The sequence below is a fragment of the Myotis brandtii genome, unplaced genomic scaffold (assembly GCF_000412655.1).
Source record: "Myotis brandtii unplaced genomic scaffold, ASM41265v1 scaffold191, whole genome shotgun sequence".
NCBI classification, from domain to species: Eukaryota; Metazoa; Chordata; class Mammalia; order Chiroptera; family Vespertilionidae; genus Myotis; species Myotis brandtii.
The window spans coordinates 3,139,515-3,161,181 of NW_005357115.1; the positions used below are offsets into that span (position 1 = coordinate 3,139,515).

Consider the following 21,667-nt stretch of genomic DNA (forward strand, 5'->3'; position numbering starts at 1 on the left):
ATCCTGAGCTAGGGATGTGTGTGTGGGTTTAATCACACAGATTTGTCAGTGAGAAAAGTGTTCCAATTGTAGATGACATCAAGGAGGTCCTCCCATGAACTATCATTTAAAGTCCCTCTTTTGGAAAAAAAAAAAAATTCTAAAAGGAAAAGTATAATTAGAGGCCATCCATGCTGTCTCCATGGAGCCTGCCACGCCTCCCCACCATCCACCACCGTCTGAGACAGAACTGAAGGGACGCCATCACGTCTGTGAAGTGAAGGATGCTGGGATGCCTGCCAGCCACCCAGGCTCTCTCATATTCCCATTCCCATTGCATTTAGTGGCTTTTTTTCTAATGTTTTATGGCAGTATAATTTACATAGTGAAAGTGCAAAAATTGTTAAGTAGATAGCTTGATGAATTTTCACAAATCAAACACACCCACATAACCAACATTCCCAGCATCCCAGAAACCCCTCTGCTGTTCCCTTGGAGTAATTACCCCACCCCACCCTCCAAGGGCTGACTTCCAACACCTCTGATTAGTTTTACCTATTTTAAAACTTCATATAAATGGAATCAAATGGTATGTGTTCTTCTGTCTGGCCTCTTTGTTCATTCAATATTATGCTTGTGAGTCTTCCATATTTCTCCATGTACCCAAATGCAGTTCATTCATTCACATTGCTGTATAGTATTTCTTTATGGAAACTGTGCCACGATTTACCTGTTCTGGGCATTTGATTCGTTTCCAATCACCTAAAGGTTTTTAATGTCATGATTTTGGATGGCTAAAGGTCAGGCTCTCCAAAAGACTGTAAAAAGTAGTAAGGTCATGTTTCATTACTGGTGGATTTTTTAAAACAAGGATGGTGAAGATTTCTCTTCTCTGAAGTTAAAGCATCACAATCAATTTGTGTGATATTTTCAGCTCTACCTGAAGTCCTAGAGAAATAATATCTAAAAAAGTCACTTGAAGCCAATATATGGGTGAATTCTACAAGCATCCCACTGAATCTCTTAGAACCATTACAATTCCAAAAAAGCGTTGAGCTATCACAGCAGCAAAATTTTGATGAGGCAGCATGATAACAAAAAGCTTTGCCTAAAATGTCCCCCATGGAGAAGAAGGGCTGGGGAGACCCTTTCAGCTGGCAAGTGCTTGGCATTTTTTCCCCAAAAGTATGGGAGACACAAATGTGACTTAGTAATTTCCCTTGCCATGAATTTCTCTACTTCTCAGTTGCCATAAATTAAAGTACTTATATTGCTGAAAATGCCTGAGAACTCACAGGACCCCAAAGTATCACTAAAATGTTAATGGTTGCTCCAGACATTTTTTATAAAAAACTACCTTTCCACCACAGGGGCTGACGTTTTTAATTGCTAATGAGATGCTGAAAGCAATGGAAGAGAAGCTGGAGATGAGGCTGGGCTGTGGTAAGGGCTCAAATTACACATTGTAGATGACATCAAGGAGGCTGAAAGTGAAAATTTGGGTTCACTTACCTGTGATTATGGACCAATTGCTACATGTTTAAAACAAAAGTACATTTTTCAAATACATTTTAAACGTCTTCAAACTAGTTTATTAGGCAAAAATATGTTTCCCCTCTTTGTTTAAATCAAGGTAATCTTTCAGGTGTAGATTCAGTCTTCTGAAAGCTTGTCACAGAAGGGCCCAAGCCACTTTTTAATTTTCTCTATTCAATTAAAAACGATATCCAAGATGTTACCACTGGGGGAAACTGGAGGCAAGATACATGAGTTCTTGCACATTTTTCTGCAACTTCCTGTGAATCGATAATTATTTCAAAAGTTTAAAAATAATAACATAAAAATAGCAAATAGCCCGTTAGGTGGAAGATGATGCGTTTAACGGCTTCGGGCGTCATCTGCGTGCTCAGATGGCATTTTGGAGACACTGAGATAAGTTTGTTATCATTCCAGAGGGCAATATAAAAATATAGCCTCCAAAAATGACTCCAAATTGCAGACATTTGCAGCCACTCAAGACTTAGAGTTTATAAACGTCTACTTTCCTCCCATTTGGAACTTTTGGTGGGGAGATAAAAGCCTTTTGGAAACTTTTCTCCCCCAAAATGATTACACTGAACAGCTTGGCCTTGTTCTGCATTCTATGTGCACTTTGGTTCAATTTACATCTGGGAGTATATATTTTTTTTTCTTCCATAACTACATTTTAAAGACAAGTTTGGAGTTGGGTTAACAATTGTTCATTTAGGCAGTCCCAGTTTGTAACTGGCAAGAAAAAAAATCTCTAAATATTGAAAATTTGCTACAAATTGTCAAAAAGTGTTATCTTTTTTGTTCGGGGACCGCTAGCAGGTCCCTGGAGATCCCTCAGAGTCCCGGAGGCAATGCCTCCACTTTAGCCCCTCAGTAAGAGTCTCATGTGCCACTTGTGCTAGGCACAGTCAAGAGCAGCACTTACCTCGAGAGACCATGTTCAAGTTCTGGCCCCTGCCTTCCAGGACCATGGGATGTTCTTCTACTGATCTCTCGGCAGCAGACTCAGGTTAGCAGGAGCGTCTATGGAAACAAGAGTTTCAATTTATCACATTAATATGGGATTGACCGCCCACTCCCTCACCAGGGAAGAGAGTACTAAATCCCCAACTAAAACCGGTTAAGAGTTGAGGACCTGAGAGTCTAGGTTTGAATTTCAGCTCTCTCACTGTGTGACCTTGGGCAACTTAATTAACTTCTCTGGGCCTCACTTCTATCATCTGTAATATCTGGAAAATAACAGCAACATACATCACGGGTTATCAAGAAAATTGCATGTAAAGGGTTTAGAAGAATGTTCTCTATTATTGTTCTCAAAATGCTTAGAAAGTGTTCTCTATTACTATTAAATTGAATTGTTCACCAGAAGGCTGCTTGGCGAGCCCAGAATCAGAGCAAAGGGCAGCGGAGGTGATGGTTCCCCTTTAGTTCAGGAGACATCAGTGACATATCCCTGCCCCACTCCAGCCCTGAAACAATAGGCACCCTCTAGTCATCAGGCTGCTCATGCCTTTCGCATCCTCTATTTCCTTGCCCTGGGCCAAGCTGGAGAAGCGTGACACATCTTGCTTCCTAAACCCCTTTTTCTATGTGAACCGCCTCTTGCCTACTGCCCCATTTTCCCCTCTGTTTAAAGCGCAGTATGATTGTTCTTTCCACAGTCCTAGCAGATATCCTCCTCCCAACTCCCTCCCTGCCGGGTGTTGATTCAATTAGAACCACTCTCCAAGCTCTGCCTGGGCCGCCCAAGGTCAGAGCCCATGTGCAGAAATCACATTACCTTCCCGATGAATCACAACCCATCATTTCTTATTGGTGTCAGCAAGATTTAAATCTTTCAATAAGAGCTACACATGCATTTTACAGTTGCATAGTTCCTGCTCTATTTTTTTTAAGCGTAATTAAGTTTAGGGCACATGTAATTTTATTTTCGTTTCCTCTGTTTTATTTGCTTCTCACAGTGGATTCTATATATGTTTGTGTATTTTTTAACATGACAAGTAAACATGCTGAGGTAGTCCGGGTCAACTCCTTTGATCTCAGCTTTCTTGCTTCACTGAAAGTCGACTACTTCCATTCTGAGCATCATGTTTTCAGATGACTGGCTTTGGCAATCTCCTGGCCCTGGAACATAACTGTTGATTTGCCATTTTCCCTCTGAATGCCAAAAGTACCTTATGTTCAATATATCTAAGGCTAACTCATAATCTTACCCCCCAAAAACTAGGTCTTCTTCCAAGGTGCCCCATCTGAATGATGGCACCTCCATCAAAAGTGGCAACTGAGTATTCTTGAAGAAGGGGAGAGTGAGACAAGCCTGGAACCTAGAGGTCATTCTTTTTTTTTTAATATATATTGTATTGATTTTTTACAGAGAGGAAGGGGGAGGGATAGAGAGTTAGAAACATCCACAAGAGAGAAACATCGATCAGCCGCCTCCTGCACACCCCCCACTGGGGATATGCCCGCAACCAAGGTACATGCCCTTGACCGGAATCGAACCCGGGACTCTTCAGTCCACAGGCAAAACTGGTCAGGGCTAGAGGTCATTCTTGATGCCTCGCCAGCCACATGATATCCATCTTCTAGATTTTAGTTTCTGAAAATCCCTTGAATCCATCCACTTCTCTCTATCTCAAAGGCCTCAACCCTAGTCAAAGTCATTTTTGTTTCTGAGTTAAATTATAACAATGGCCTCCTGACCGGTCACCCTGTGTTCCTTTGTGATGCTCCATTCTCTTATTGACCATTATTGTTCTCCAGGTTGTCCAGCTGTGGTTTCTAATCTTGGTGCACATCAAATCACCCTGCATCCTTGTTAAAATGCACATCCACCTGGGGGGATTCTAATCCATTTGGTTTGGAGTAGGATCTGTGTATTTAATACATGCCCCAGAATTATTCTGATGTAGCTGGTCTGTGAATTAGCCTTCAGGAATCATCAGCTACAGCTCACCAGGAACATATCGGGTCCATTTTAGAGATAGCCAAATATGTTTCCTAAATGAATCATGAATGAGCACCATCCGACAAATATTTACTGAGCTCCCAGTGTGTGGAGACTTTTTAGGCAGGAGGGATAGAGTAGTCAATAAAATGGATAAAAGTCCCTCTTTTTGTGGAGCTTATATTCTGGTAGTAGGAGACAAATAAAACAAAAAAAGTAAAGTAAAATATTAGAAATGTTAGATGACAAAAAGTGCTATGGAGAAAAAATAAAACAAGTTAAAGGATGGGAAATAGAGCTGGTGGGGGGAGGGGCAGGTTGCCATTCAGATAGGATGGTCAGGGAAAGCCTCGCTGAGAAAGTGGCTATTGAGTAAAGACTTGAGAAAGGGGAGAGAGAGCCACTCAGATAACAGTAGAAAGGGCTTTCCTAGATGAACTCTAGAAGGATGAAACACAGTTCCTGTGGCGAGTCACACCCTCATTCTTCTACCATCCTTCTCTAGTCTCTCTGGAACTGCCTTCAGGTGCAGGGGAGTGATCACAAGCTATGGTAATAATAATAACACCTGTCACCTGTCAGATGTACACTATATGCCAGGCATGACACCAACTCCTTTACGTGCAATACTCCATTATCTCGTTTAATCCTCACATCAGCTCTGTGTTATAGAATGGTTCCATACCCCGTCAGAGCATATGCTGGGGTTTCGAGCTCGATTCCCAGTAGGGGGCATGCAGGAGGCAGCTGATCAATGATGTTCCCCTCTCATCGACATTTCTATCTCTCTATCCCTCTTCCTTCTAATCTCTCTCTAAAAATCAATAAAAGCCTATTTTAAAAAAAATAAGGTGTCCGGTGTCTTGCCCAAGGTTTCCCAGCTTGTAAGGATTCAAATCCAGGGACTGTGACACCAGACCCCAGATGTTGAACTTCTGTTTCTGAGCCAACTGAGCAGTAATTTCAAGGGGACCCAGCTCCTGGGTGGGGAAAGTGGGGAGAGCAAGTGAAAAAGAGAGGAGGACGGATGGCCTGGGCCAGAAGCAAGACCTGCTTATGAAGAGAGAGGGCAGGTCAGAGGTCCAGGACTTCAGAACACCTCCTCTCACCCCGCCCCCAATTCCCTCAGGAGCTGAGGGGCTCCTTGGCAAAGCTCTCCCCAGAGCAGAGGAAATCAGGCAGAGGATCCTCTGAAGCAATGTGAGGAGGGTAGCCACACTTGAAACTGTACTGAGCAGGGATCCAGAAATCAAGAGGTGCTGAGGGAGACGTGTCTCCTGAGTTGAGCACAAATGGACCGAGGGCTGCTTAACCCTCTGGGGCTGACCACTGGCCAGGGCCACCTCATTGCACAGTCCCAGGGTCACCACTCACACTAGGCTGCAAGAGGCACTTTTTCCACGGGGTGAGCAGAACTGAAGGAAGTGTATTTGGTCCCTGTGTTCACGTGGCTCTTACCCACCCACAGAGTTTCCTTCTGCACAGCAGCTAACTGTCCTCCACCCGCCTCCTATCCTACATGCTTGCCACCCGCTAGAGAGCCTTCCTTCCATGGGATTTTTCCGCCACCTGAATAACAACATTTTACTACAGGGCCTGGGTCAAGGGATAAAAGACACGGGAAAGGTGAAATGGAGAGAGGTGAGGGGTCCAGAGTGAGCTCAGGCAGGGCCTCTAATTCTGGAAGCTCTGGAGAAACTTGACACCAAGGCCAGGTCCTGAGCCAGGGGAGGGGAGGGAGTAAACCATCTTCCCGGAGCAGGAAGTGAGGGAGAGTGAGAGTGGGCTGGGGAAGCGCTCTGTTTTCTTTGGCCTCTGCCAGCCCAGGGAGGGGAGAGGGAGAGGGGCCAGAGGGAGGAGGATGGGGCTGGTGGAAAGATCCGGCCTTTGTGTCCTCCCCTCCCCCAGGAGGTGGAGGCTGGAAGAAGGTTGGGGAGGGGGGAGGTGGAGGCCAGGCCACAGTTTCTCCCTGCCTGCTCCCTGTTAGATGTGCCAGGGGGCAGGGGCCACAGGTGAGAATGTGGGGTGTAGTGAGGAGTGGGAGAGGGCTGGAGGTGGGAGGACAGAGCATAACAGTGTTGGAGGGATGGGACTAGCCCAAAAGCAAAAACCAAGACTCTGGGAGGTGCCACATTCTCTTTAGCCTTAGTCTCCAAGCCACCCCACAAAAGGCCTTAACCTCCTGCACTGCTCACTTCAGCAAACAGGTGGAGGTCATCCTGGGAACAGCTCCAGGCCTAGGCAGGCCAGGCACCCCATCAGGAAGCTGGTCTTGCAGAGCCCCATTGTCTCTCGAGTTTATGCTGGGATGTAGTCAGATGTAGTCATTCTACGCCTAAGAGAAAGACTTCCTTAACAACAACTCCATCCCTAATCCTAATTCTCCCAACTGTCATCCTAATCCCAAAATCCATCCCTCACAAGAACCCCAAACCAGTCACAACCCAAACACGATTTAAAATTGTTGAATTTAACCCCATACCTTTATCCTCATCCCAAACTTTACCACTGCCCAGCTCCGGACTCACCCTGAGTTACGTACATCACAAGCCTGACTGCACTAGGTTGTGTGTTGTGGGGTGGGAATTAACAAACAGGAAGAGTTCATATGCATTGAGCCATTAGGAGGTGTTAGGCACTGTAGTGGACTTTTCCCATTTATTGCTGTATTAATACCAACCCTATGAGTTAGGCATTACTATTACTACCATCTTATAGAGGAGAAAACCGGGGCTCAGGGAGATTAGGCTAGTTACTCTGAGAAAGTGCCCCCAGCCCTGGATGTGATGGGTAGAATCACTGTTCCCATCAGCAATATCCCACAGGGTGAGTGGAGCCTCAGCTGGGATCCCTTCTGTCCACATGGAGAACGTATGGCTGCTCTAGAGGCCAAACCAAGTTCCATCACTTGAGATCCAGATGGGGTCTCTGCTCAGATATGAGTGAGAGTTGACTCTGAGGTCTCAGAGCCTAGAAACCTACTGCAGAGTGATGCAAGAATCATAGCATAGGTGGAAAGGATCTGATTTAGGAAAACAACCGCAAACCTCATTACTTTCCAGCTCTGCAGAATCACTGAAGACCCCCCTCCACCATCACCCCACTACTTTGGGGGCGCTCCTCCTCATCAGCCAACTCTCATTTGAGTTCACCTAACATTCTGACTCATCCTGGGGAATACCCCCAGAGCCTTCCAGAACTCAATGAGGGGAGTCCTCAATCAGGACAGGGAAGATGACCATCTAAGCCAGCGGTTCTCAACCTGTGGGTCGCGACCCCTTTGGGGGTCGAATGACCCTTTCACAGGGGTCGCCTAAGACCATCGGAAAACATATATTGAATATATAATTACATATTGTTTTGTGATTAATCACTATGCTTTAATTATGTTAAAATTGTAACAATGAAAATACATCCTGCATATCAGATATTTACATTACGATTCATAACAGTAGCAACATTACAGTTGTGAAGTAGCAACGAAAATAATTTTATGGTTGGGGGTAACCACAACATGAGGAACTGTATTAAAGGGTCGCAGCATTAGGAAGGCTGAGAACCACTGTTCTAAGCTTAGTGGTTTATATCACACACACACACACACTTACAGGTGGGCTTGTGCATACACTCACCCACTGTCCCATTTAGGACCTTTCCAGTTTCTTTTCTCTGCCCCAAACCTTGTATTTTGTGTTAGTCCTATGGGGGAAGCAAATGAGGGATATACTTCATTCTAAAGGACCTCACTCAGGGGGACACTGGCCTACAAAGTTCCCAGAACATCAGCAGGTCTGGCCAGACCAAAGGGGAGGTACTGGCTCTCTGGAGTCCTCTATTTGCTCCTGGGTTAGGTGCTGTGTCAGGGTCTTTTTGTTGTTATGTGTGTTTTTTTAAAATATATTTTTATTGATTTCAGAGAGAGGAAGGGAGGAGAGAGATAGAAACATCAATGATGAGAGAGAATCATTGATCGGCTGCCTCCTACACACCCCACACTAGGGATTGAGCCTACAACTTGGACACATGCCTGACCAGATATTGAACTATGACCTCCTGGTTTACAGGTCAACGCTCAACCACTGAGACACACCAGTTGGGCGTGTCAGGGTTTTTATGGCCAGGTGTCTGTCCAACTATGAAGGACCACATCAAGAAATGCTCAATGCACCTCACCTCTACCACCACCATTCTCAATCAGTCTTGAGAAGATGACCCAACCAGGGAACTCTGGCCACAAAGATGCCAGATCAGAAGGCCAGCTGCGAGACCCAGTCTCTGGCCAAGGTACTTTGGCTTAAAAGCCAGAAAAGTCCGCTCATGGATACTTTAAGCCTATAAATGAGAAACGTCTTGGCCACACAACCCTTGCTTGTTACATGTTGACATTAGCTGGTGCCTTTCCAAACCAGACCAGGGACCCCTGACATAGCTCATGGTGGCTCACTGAAGGGACCTGTGCTCAGTCCCATCTTCGCTCTCTTCTCCCATCCCCCACATTTATCTCCCTCTCATATATAACATGAGTGTTCTTTTTCTTCTGCCACCATTCCCCTTTGTCATTTGGGAGGCATAATTTAGAGTGAGTAACAGTAATAAGTATAATTAGCTTCTGGAGGAGAAGGGACATGTGGCATAGGCAGAGTAGGACTGGGGAAGGGAAAGGGCCTGGGGAGGGAGGTGTGAGGCTCTGCCAGGATCACTCCCAGCTGTCTCTTCCTGGAACCAAAGAGCCAGGAATCTATATGCCTGCAGAGAATAGGAGTTCATGCCTGCAACTAAAGCCTATCTCAGCAGCTCCTCTGGGCTGGGTGACATGGAGTCCTCCCCAACCCTCCCCTGCAAGCTGACAGCTCCTGGGGCTGGGAACCCACCATCCAAAGACCCCCTCCTGATTCCACAGATGCAGATAAAAGTCAGAATAGAAATAATCGGCACTAAGAGGGGCAAGTGCAGATGTGACCATGAGAGCCCCAGATGTGGCTTGGCCATGGCCGCCAGGCTGCTGGGGCTGCACACAGGAATGTACATGGGGCTGGGGCTGGGGCTGGGGGAACAATGCACAGAACTGCTTTCTGGGCTCTAGGAGGGGTGCAGCTCTGAGGCAGAGAGAGGTCTAGCATCTGACTTCATGAAAAGGCTCAGTCTGGTTCTGAGGAAGATAGATTCCTGCAAATGAATATTTCATCCCCATCTGCTCCAGGCCTAATTCCCCTCATTCTGCACTTTCCTGCAACTCCTGCTGCCCTTCCCCAGCTCAGCCTCCAACCACCGAATCAGCTTCATGGGGACCAGGGGTTCTCCTTGGGCACCTCCTGCCACAGATGGGAGGGCAGCAATGCTGCCTCTCCCTCCAGGAAATGCCAGTGTCAGCCCAGCAGGTCAGCCTCTCTCCTAAGTCCCACTAATAGCCGGCATTCAGGATGCCATAAAGATGAAGGAGCCCACGGCCCTGCTCAGGGGCCCCTGCACATAAACACCCCCAATGATAAAGCTCCCTGCGCCATCCCTCATGGGGCCCATTTACTTCCCACTTTGTTTTAAATTTTCATCTCGAGAGAAGTTTGCAAATCGCCAACAGCAGGAACTTTCCAGAAATTGCAGAACATAATCAGTGCATTCTCAGCCTTGCTGTTCACTCTCAGACACAGCACCCCAGGCCACTGCCTACCAATGAGTGGAGGAGGCAGGAGGCTGAAGGCGGTCAGGAGTCTGTGGGACCAGTCCAAGGAGGCCTTCCTTGCCCAGTCCCGCCTCCGGGTGAGCTTGGCCTGCACTCCAGCCAGCCCCCATCCCCGTCCTGTTTGTGAAAATAAGAAGACCGGCCCACACGCAGCTATTCTAGGAGGATTAGCTAGCTCAACACAGAACATCTCTCCTGGACAGGATGTTTTCTTTAAATACACCCCGTACTCCACCCACTGCCGAATCCGTCATTGTCTTTGGTCATGGCCCAGGGGAGGAGAGGTGGAAGAAGACAACTGTCTCTGTCCTCTCTTCAGGAGCCAGAGCCACAGCCCTGGGATTGCCAGATCTTCCCCCACCCCCATCCCTGAGCCCGTACTTCTCTTTAGCAGAGCTCAGCTCCAGGATCTGGGTGGAAGTCCTAGGACTGGGTTTCTCAGCATCATGCTGTTCCTTCGATGATCTCTAGGGATGGCCTACTGCATTTACTGCAGAAAATAAGACCTCTTTTACAAAATTCTCCCTCTTCTTCCAGTCTCCTCCGAAGAGCCAAACTAATGCTTCCTGAGTGCCTAGTACATGCTTCACATGCTTTATTTAGCACATCTAATTTCATCTTCACAACCCACACGTGTGGAAATGCCACCATCCTCTTACTCATAAGGGACCGGCCTCAGAAAAGATAAATTCACCTGCGGTCCCACAGCTAATCGATGGCAGGACAGGGCCAGCACGTGAACCCAGGTCTGAGTCCTCCACCTGAGCTTCCTCCTCCATGTCACACTCCACCTGAGAAGGCGGGAGGCTGGGCCCTGAGTGAGCAGAAGAAAGTGACAGAGGAGATGCAAGCACTTCCCTTCGGGCCTCACAGTCACACTGCAGCTGTGACTCACCTGGCTGCCTTCGTGACAGGCAAGCATCCTGGCTTCACACCTGAGCTCATCTTCCCATAGCTCAGGCACAGGGTTCCCAGCAGCCAAACAAGACCAAGGAGCAGCCAGAATCATTGCTTCCCCTCCTCCACCAGAGGAGAGTGAATAGCTTTTTGAGTTCCACCTGGAATTATAGGTAGATAAGGATTATCAATGTCAGAGGGCTTATAATCAAGGCAGACTCCCAGGAAGAGGGGAAATCCTGGCCAGTTTTACAAAGTGCAATTCCTTGTGCAGAAAGGAGAGAAAAGAAAGCCCCAGTGCAGAGAAGGGATCGATCAACAGTTGGAGAAGTGAGCCCACCATTGTGGGGTGGGGTGGGGTGGGGTGGGGGCACCAGAAATGACACACTATGTGGGGTTCAGCAGCCATCTGCAGTTCCCCCATCCAGAGCCTAGAATCCAGGATCATGGTGGGGGCTGCAGCAGCCCTCCTCCTGCGGTCTACCCACATTCCTCACATTCTTTACGCTCAATTAAGAAGAAATAATCAGGGGAGCAAGCAAGGCCGCAGCAGGGCGGCCATGCCCCACGCTGGCGGCATCACGTGTGCGTGTGCGGAAACAGCCAGATTAGACCTCGAACCCAGGGGCCTTGGGGGATGAGGAAAGCAAGCAGTGAGGTGAAGGAAAGGGGGAGACGGGGGTGGGATCTGGAAGGCACGGTTAGAGCAGGGGCAAGGTGCATAGCCAGAAGACCTCAGCCATCCATTACTTAATCAAACTATCGCTTTACCACGACCACAGCACTGTGTCAACATCACCATCCACCAGCATCATCAAATGCCCTTGGAGACACTCCTGGCGGCTTAGAGCATTCTCACCTTTATCAGTTAGTGGTATGAGTTGATTAATTGGTGTCATGAGAATAGTACCTGTCTGTGGTCTTCAAAATATACCATCCATGGTTGCAGGGGGATGCTATTCTTGACCCCAGTGGAACATGCATGTTATTTCCTCCTCTTGGACACAACAGGCCTGGTTAACTAAGCAAACTCCTACCCCCTCAAGCCTCTATCCAAGGGGCTGCCTCCAGCCCCACCCCCAACCTCCACCTTCACATAAGCTTTCCCTGACATCCCCAGCAGACCCAGTCTCCTCTTGGCTCCCCTGGTACATGTAACCAGGACAGTTCTTATGCTGTTTTGTCATTTTAGGTATGTCTGTCTATATGTCCACCAGAATGAATAATAACTAAATGAATGATCGTTATTATTTATTGAGCATGTTCTTTGTGCCAGGCACTGTGTTAGCACTTGATAGATAACCTCATTTAATCTTTTTAACATCCCTAGAGGTTATTATTATTATTATTATTATTATTTATTATTATCCCCAATTTACCCATGAGAAAGTTGAGACTTGGAGAGGTTAAGTAACTTGTCCAAAATGACCCACTTAGTACATCAAGGAGGGGGAATTTGAACACAGGATCATAAAATGCCAAAACCTGTGCTATTACTCCAACACTGAGATGTTTGAGGACAGAGTCTATATTTAGCCTTGCTGACCACTATATGGCAAAGAATAGGTGCTCCGTATAGGATGGATGGATGGATGGATGGGTGGGTGGGTGGATGGATGGGTGTTGTGGGCTCTACAGAGTTTCACCAGAGGAAGTAAGCCAAAAGCTCTCTTTCCACCTTTTATATCAATGGATCAATTTTGAGAGATGATTTGTTAGAACAAAGACCTACTCTGTGCTCTTTATTGGATCTACTGTGAAGGCACACTCTGTGGCCACTTTGGAGCTTCAGCCTTTGACTATAGCTACATTCAGTCTATGATTACTTTGGGGTCTCAGTCTGTGGTCAGAGGTAGTGGCCAGTTTATAATGAGGATGGGAATCAATCTGGGCCTAGTGTAGAGGATCAGTCTGTGGCTGGTGTATGTCAAATGCAGAGACCACCTCTCTGCCAAGCTGACTTACAGCTCAATAGAGAATAGTTCTCAAGCCAGAGTGCCTTGTTCCTGAGCATTTAAAGGTGGAGAAATGATATGTGTGAGTAACCGGGTATGTGGGACAGTACAGGCCAAATTGCCCTGGAAACAGGGGGAGGGGATGTACCCACTAAGCGAGCACCATGTCCTCTTTGTGAATCCAACGTAAGTGTGAGTGTGGTGTGGCACATGTGTGTGTGTGTGCTGTGTGTGGTGAGGCAACAGGGGCCGGGTAAGGTGTGGGAGAGACAAACACACACCTGTAATAACATTGGCTTCAGACGCTAGGAGAGAAGAAATTCCCCCAACTGTTTTATCAGAGCCGAAGTTACCAAATTACATTGTTGTTTTAAATTTGAGCTTCTCAGCCTGCAAACGGGGGGAATCTCAGGTTCATGAGCTTAATGCTTGGCTGGGCCTGGAGCTCTACCTCCCCACCCAACGAGGCTCCCAGAGCTCCCAGGCCTGAGGAACAAAAGTCTTCTCTCTCAGGGCTTTGAAGTGGAAACACTAACTGCTTCCTTTAATTAGAAAGAAACCCCTATTGTTCCTGCTTTATTACTGATGGATGAAGACATGGGAAGAGGGGAGTTTGAAGAACAGGAGTTGGGGGAGGAGTGGAGGGAACACAAAATCTCTATGGAGAATAGAGCATCTCCACTCAGTCTCCACCCACCAAACCAGGCCTCTTTGTCCACCTTAATCAACCAAGACTTTACAGGAAAGATAGAAGAAAGGGTCCCAACCCTCAAGGAGTTTATCATCTAGGTAAGGGAGGCAGGGCAGGAGGACAAGAAATGAAAGATAATTGATATTAAATCAATACTACCAATAAAAGCAAGAAGAATTTAGAGTGGGGAGATAATCCCATAGACAACCTCTTAAGAACATTCTGGGGGTGTATCTAGGAACTTGAGTTGAATGCTGCAGATTGAAGAGAATTGACGGAGAGGAAGAAGAGAGTATTTCCACTCCAAGCAGGTGAGTGGCCTTTGCAAAGGCACAGAAATCGGAATGGACACAACATTTTTGGAGGACAGTAGAAAGTGGGTCTGGTTGTAGAGGAGGGTGTGAGGGCAGTGGGGGGGTGGGGGTGGGAGAATACAAGGAACCAAGCTGCCTAGAGCAGATGTAACAGAGGAGTGGAAGACTTTGAAGCACACAGGGGAAATAGACTTAATAAGACAATTAGAAAACCATTGGGCTTTCCTGAGCAGGGGAGTGGCTGTTGGCAGCCCTGTTCAGGAAGGCATGGAAGGGAGGAAGAACAAAGGCAGGGAGACCAGTTGGGGGGCTTCTGAGGAAACCCAGGTAATGATGGCTTAGACTAAGGTGATGGCAGTGGGACAGGGAAAGAAAAGGTGAGGGATAGATTTCAAAGAAAGGACTAAGATGTGTTGACAGAATAGATATAAGGGGATAAAAGAGTGGGAACAAAGACACTTCCAAGATCTCCATTCTGGAAGAGTAGGAGGGTGTTGGGGGCGGGCAGGGGGAGAAAGTAGAAGCCCTCTAGAGGAGTTAATAAACAAAGCCCCACCCCCCAAAGTTTCATTTCCCCTTCCAGAGCCCAAAGATGCCTTGAACCCAGTACTCAGAGGATGGCAACTCCAGGGCAAGAAAGCCCTGTTCCCTCAGATGGGAAACACCAACATGAAAACAACAACTTTCATACTATATTTTTTCATGCACTTCAAAGTGATTCACACCTGCGCCCCATTTGATCCTCAAAACAACCACAGAAGGTATCATTATCCCCATTTTGCAGATGGAAAAACTGAGGCCTGGAAAGACTAATAACTTCCTCCAAGTCACACCACTAGTTAAGGGTAGAGCTGGGAGCAGAAACCTTCTGACTTTCAGCTCAGGACCCTTCCCAATGCCTGTTGGCAGCCCAGGCGAGGGGAGGAAGGGGCCTGGAGCTGCATGTGCCCTGAGTCACTGGGGGCAAGGAGTCTGGGCCTCAGAGAGAAGGGTCCACCCCGGACCTCAACCGCACCTCCAGCCTGCTCCTCACACTCACATAGGGCGTAAGTCGGGAGCCCAGGGTTGGAAACGCCAAGTCTAATCAGACCTCACAAGCCCACAGATGGTTTGAATCAATGTGCTACCTTGATAGGAATAATGAGGAGTCCTGAAGACAGTCTTATGCCAGCTCCATCCGTCCGGACAGAGAACCACATCTTCCACAAGAATTTCCCCATCCAGGGTCTCATCACCCTCTAAACTGGACAAACCCTTCATGAGGAAGTCCCCTGGTCCCACATCACAGCTGCTCCCCAGCCCCTACCAGCAGAACCACCCATAAGTTTTCCAAAAACTCTGGCCTCAGGTTCTAATTTGACAAACTCTGACTTCTTAGGCCTTTCTTGAGGCTGAAAATGGTTCCTAGGGAGAAATGGGTGATCATGGGTCACAAGGCCGGGCCAGGGGTTGTGAGGCAATATGGTGGGATGGATGGGCCTGGATCCAGACAAACAGAACCAGACAAATGCCCTCTCCCCCACTTCCTGGCAGAATGAGTATTCCCACTGTTCATTGTTTCATTCAACATGACAAATGTCATCATGACATTTCCTTTGATGAGACACCTGACCTAGGGCATCCTAATCTCATGAAGCCCGGAGTTCATAAATTTCTGAGGTCACAGAGTCCCAGCAACAGAACCAGACCTATGGTTTAGAAAAGCCTCGCCTCTAATGGGGGGAGCCCCTTGCAACCAGGCCTCAGAATGGCAGCAATGGCCTTTCCGCAGGAAAAGCCCAGGCTTGGGATCTCAATCCCCACAAGGGTGGCCTTGTGAGCAGGGACCTGCTTTAATAAAAATTTGGCCTGCCCACCCCCTTGCCTAGCAAAGCTTAATTTGAAGCTTAAAAAACAATGAAGTTAATTTTTAAAAACCTTTCATTGAGTTCCATGAGACCCCTATTAATTTTATTGTTTCAATAAAGCATTTATTTAATTGTCTCCAGAAGGGCCCTGTTAAATGCACAGATGTTACCTGAGTCAGAAGGGAGGGAGCGGGGAGCCTTTTTTTTTTTTTACCCTCTCTCGTTAGCACATTAGCAGAATTCTGTTATTGGATTAACTGATTGTCACCTTTAAAGTCACAAAATAAAGCCCTGAAGGAATGAGACACAAGACAGGTATGTTCTAGGGAGCAGTTCGGCTCACAGTTGCAGGAAGCAAGAAGTCAGACTCATGATACAGAGGCTGGGTTTGGTTAAGAGGAAGAAAAGAATTTTTTTTCTGCTGATGAGGAGACATTTGTTACTTAGCCTCTGGCACAAAGCTGATATTCCTGAAAACTATCAGAGGACAAGCCCATTACTAGATGTATGGTGTCCAAACCATAGGAGGGGAAGGGCTCAGCTTGAGTTGGCAGAAAGTCTCGGGAATGTCACCTGTAGTTCTTCCACAATTATTTACTGAGTACCTGCTATATGCTGCCACTACTTGGAGCTTTAAATATACAGCAGTGAACAAAACAAAGACCCTGCCCTTGTGGTGCTTGCATTCTAATGAGGGGAGACTAACCACACACAAGTAAAAACATCAGTGTCATGTCAGACAATGATAAGTGCTCTGAGGACAAACAGAGTGATGTGGAGAGAGTAGGTCTGTCTGATGAGATGACATCTGGGCTAAGACTTAAATACACAGAGAAGGAGCCAGCCAGAACTGCAAAGATCCTGGGTCCCCACTTTGGGAGGAGCATTATCAAATGACTAAATAATCAGAGGAGCATGACCTGGGCAGAGGCCCAGGGGACCCTCCTACATCAAGAATACTGCAAGAACTACCTAAGGACAGAGGCTCCATCATCCATCTTTGTGTCCCTGGTTATGTGCTTGAAGTCTAGCACAGAGTAGGTGCCCAATAAAAGTAGGATTAAAAAAGAAGGAAGGAATGAGAGGAGGGGAAAGACTGAACATTTAGAAGGAACTTCATTTAGTCAGATTATTTTTTAATTCAACAACCAATTAAAACAGAAAAAGAGAGGTGGGTGAGGGGGAAAAGCTCAATCTGTATACCAGGTCATTCATTACCAAAAGAAGGGGGTGCCCAGTGGAAGGAAGGCATGAGGGATATACATCTGAATGTATCTAGGACAGTGGTCGGCAAACTCATTAGTCAACAGAGCCAAATATCAACAGTACAACAATTGAAATTTCTTTTGAGAGCCAAATTTTTAAAATTTAAACTATATAGGTAGGTACATTTTTATTAACTTAATTAGGGTACTCCTAAGGCTTAGGAAGAGCCACACTCAAGGGGCCAAAGAGACACATGTGGCTCGAGAGCCACAGTTTGCCAACCACGGATAGGAGATCAAACTGTAATCGAAGAAACAGTAATAGTAATCACAACTAAAATTATTATAGGCTCTGATTCAGAGCTGACAAAATGCCGGTGCATACATTTATTCTTTCTAACATTCTTGTGAAATAGGAAATAACAATATTAGTCAATATTAACTAATTGCTTATAGGCCTTGGCACTGTGCTAGATGGTGGGGACATATTGGGAGCAAAAATCAAACAAGGCCTTGCTTTTATGGAGTATATAGTCAAGAGTAGACAGACTTCAATCAAATGACAGAAGGAGAGAAATTACAGCCACAATGAGTATTGCAATGGATAGGTACATATTGCTGCAAGAACCCAGACTGGGAGTGATCAGGAAAGACTACCTTGAGGAGGTTTCTTAGGAACTGAACTCTAAGGATGAGTGGACTAACTAGGCAAAGAGGGGAGACAAGAGAGTTTCAAGCAGAGGGAAAAGTAAGTAGGGGAAGAGAGCAAGGTGCTAATGAGGAACAGTGGTCTAGAGCCGTGGTCGGCAAACTGCGGCTCGCGAGCCACATGCGGCTCTTTGGCCCCTTTAGTGTGGCTCTTCCTAAGCCTTAGGAATACCCTATTTAAGCTAATAACAATGTGCCTACCTATATAGTTTAAGTTAAAAAAAATTTGGCTCTCAAAAGAAATTTCAATCGTTGTACTGTTGATATTTGGCTCTGTTGACTAATGAGTTTGCCGACCACTGGTCTAGAGCAAAGAAAAGGAGACAGGGCACAGTGAAGGGGTAGACAAGGCTATAGTATGTGGGGCCTCAGAGAACATGGAAGGTTTTGTCTTTGGCCTTCAGGAAGCCAGAAACCAATGAAGATTTTATTTTCAAACTAGAGGCCCAGAGCACACAATCATGCACGGGTAGGGTCCCTAGGCCTAGCCTGCGATCAGGGCCATCTTCTGCCCGCTCGCCAGTCCCCAGTCCTGCCCTGCTGCCACCACCCACCCTGGTTCCCCTTGCCAGTCCCCAGTCCCGCTCCACCGCCTACACCCATCCCGGTTCCCCATTCACCATCTGTCGATCAATCGGAGTCCGAGGGCCGGGGGAAGGGACCAAGAGGTTGGCTGTTCTGCCTGCTTGCCAGTCCCCAGTCCCACCCTGTCACCACCCACCCCAGCTCCCCATTCACCATTTGGCAATAGGAGCCTGCGGGCCAGGGGGAGGGACTGAGAGGTGGTCAATGCACCTCATAGCCACTGGTCAAGCAGTCATTCTGGTTGTCACACTGTTATGGTCGCTGGGCTTTTATTATATAGGATACTTGAAGAGCTGTCTTGAGGAAAACAGTGTAGATTTGCTACAATCAACTAAGGTCTTGGCAACCTGTGAGAAAGTGAGTTTGCCAATCACAAGGGTGGTGGATGGGATGAGTGAGTTATTTGAATGGCAGAGAAGAGTTCTACTTTGGTCAGGAGAATGGACAGGATCGATAACTTTTTCATCATCACGGATTTCTTTTATTCATTCTGCTGCCGCACAAACCCTAGATTCTTTAAAAGAGTTTGCCTACCAGGGTACACTTATATAACATAATTCCCCACCACCACCACCATTTTCATTTTTAAAAAATCACTGATGTCATTTATGAACAGAAGAGACTCAGTGCATGATATAATTCTGGCCACAGCAAAGAACGTCTATGTTTTTCTTGACTGGGCAAACTTATCGTGAAATATGTATCCTTTCCTACAGGCTTTCTGGAATGTTGACGTAGCTCCCCCCTTTCTAATACATCTTTGGGCTCCAGGCTGGGAACTACCATTCTGTGGTAAGACCCCACATCTCTTCCAACCAGGGGACTCTCTAACCATGAAGTACAGCCTTGTTTTCAGGCATTTGGGGAAGGAACAATGGATGTGAACTAAAGCAGTCAGGGAAGGCTTTCTGGAGGGGGAAAAAAAAGTCTGGAGAAGGTCCTTGAAGGATGGGCAAGCTTTGGACGGGTGAGGAAAGGAAGGAGTAGCAGAGCTTGCTCCAAGATTGGGGAAGCAGCCAGCCAGGCTGCAACACAGAGCCAGGAAGCACTTGTGGGTACAAGAATGGAGCGGGTAGGTTGTGACCGACGTGAAATGCCAAGCTAAATTATTCTCCAAATGACGAGGAATCATCAAAGGTTTTAGAACAGGAAAACGATGTGTTGGAAGCAGTGTTCTTGGCAGATGAATCTGGTGCCCATACATGCTTTGAGGTGGGAGAAGAACACGGAGGGGACCCAATCAACAGACCAGATGTGAGAGCAAGAGCCTGGACTGGGGAGGATGGCAGTGAGAACATAAAGGAGCAAATCCCAGAGGCAGTTTTTTAAAAGCACGGGACTTGAATTTGAGTCTGGAAGCATCAAAGAGACTCTGAGGTGCCTTGGAGCCTGCTGGTGCAGAAATGAGACAGTCACCAAGGGAAGCTCGTCGGGGGGAGGACATGATGAATTCATGGGCATCTTAGAGAGCCTTTACACAGTAAATCCTTCGCAGTGGTTACCTCTGCAGGTGGAGTTGGAGGGGCAGGCAAGGTGGCTTTCACATCTTATGATATATAATCTCTTTTAATGGAGGGATTTTGTGTAATTTTTACTTCCTTTTTTGTACTTTTTGGAATTTTTCAAATAATTATTTTCATTCCATGCAGACTCCTAGTCTCGTTAACCCTTTGTAAACCATCCCTCCTCATTTGTTTCCTCCTCCTTCACTCCCCCTCCCCCCACAGTGAAAGGAAAAGAAGGAATGGTTTGCAGGGTCTGCTGGGGTCTGAAAAACACTTCATATGGGTTTAGTCTCAGCTCCTGAGTCTGTGGTTTTCCCATGGTGGTGGTGGCGGTCTCCCCACTACCCCTCCTTCTCTCCTTCTCTTCCCACTGCCCCCGCCCCCTGCAGGGCCTGTCCTCAAAGACTCAAACATCATCAGACCCCCCTCTTTGAAGCCAGATTGCAGTGCTGGGCTTGGAAAGACTGACCTTGGGGTTTTTATAGCTGAGATCAGCCCAGCCCATAAACTACAGGCGGCAGGACAGACCATGGCAGAACACAGGCTCTGATGTCAGAGGCATCTGCGTCCAAATCCAGCTCTGCCACAGTTACCTAACCTCTCCATGTCAATTTTCTCATCTTGAAAATTGGAGATAATAACAGTATTTATCTGCTAGAAGTATTAAGTGGATTAAATGATGATGAAAGGCATTTAATAAGCGTGCTCTATCATTAGTGTTATTAAGAACAATAAAATAATAAATCTTTATGACCAAACTTTGTTGCTTAGAGGCAAAAATAACCTTTAATACACTTCTATCTTGGTTCCCACTGGTGGCATTTCTTCGCATCTCTGTCTTTCCCTTTGACTGGAATTTTTTTATTTTTTCCTAGACCAACAAAGAGCTAAGAGAAGAGCTGAATCAGGGCCTGAGTCCCTGCTTTCTGATTCATGGTGGTCTACTCTGCCACTTACAATTTCTGTGACATTTGACAGATTTCTTAACAGATTTCTTAATCTCATGAGCCTCAATTCCCTCATCTATAAAACGGGTGTAATAATACTGACCTCACACTCTGTATCAAAAAGTTAGACAGTCCCTGGCACACAGCAGGCTTTCAGTACATGATAGTCCTCCATCGGGGTTCCAGGGAGGGGCCCGCTCTTTCCTGCCTGCATCCTAACCCCCAGACCCTGCATAATCTCCTTTGTGTTCATCCCTGATGGTTTTGGGTAAGCTCCTGAGGGCAGAGGCAAGCCAAGGCCTCCTGAATGGTAAGGAGCAGTCTTCCTCCTAGACCTGGCTCCAGGCCAGCCTCCTGGGGCAGCTGGGGAAGGAGGAGAAAATTGTCAACCATCTAAAGGTCCAGAACCAGATGCACAAACTCAATAGCCTCTCTTTCATCCTCTCTTCTCTCTGCTTTCCAAACCACAGCCCTGAGGCTGCTCAAAAAGCACTGGCTTTTCCTATTTGGCCATGGCCTAGAAGAAAAGTTGCCCCATTGACTCAGGGTGCATTTGGCTTGGTCAGACCCAATCACCTGGCCCCCATGCTCCAGGTCCCTTCCCTCTCCCATGCAAAGGCCTCTGGACAAAGGCAAAAGCCTCCCCTCCACCACCACCTGCCACCAAAGTCCATCCATCGCCCCTTAATCCAATCGCCAACTACCTGGCTCTCCATCGGCCCCGGGGACCAGAGGCCCAGGAATGCGGCCCTCACTGTTCTCCCTTCCCCAAAGGGTCTTTAGGACAGAGTCTATTCTGGGCTAGGTCCAATGTCAGGTGATGGCTCTAAATAGGTAGCTCTCAGCCTTCTCTCTCCTTAGCCCCCCCCCACCC

At 46.9% G+C, this 21,667-nt stretch overlaps 1 long non-coding RNA gene across 2 annotated transcripts in view; it reads right to left on the bottom strand.

Annotated features, from left to right (window-relative positions):
• LOC106725833 overlaps positions 1–21,667 on the bottom strand; it is a 34,265-nt gene that overhangs the window by 7,569 nt on the left and 5,029 nt on the right. For both annotated transcript variants that reach the window (XR_001361815.1, XR_001361814.1), the window contains exon 3: positions 2,438–2,535. This is a non-coding gene — a long non-coding RNA (uncharacterized LOC106725833). The remainder of the gene's footprint in view (positions 1–2,437; positions 2,536–21,667) is intronic.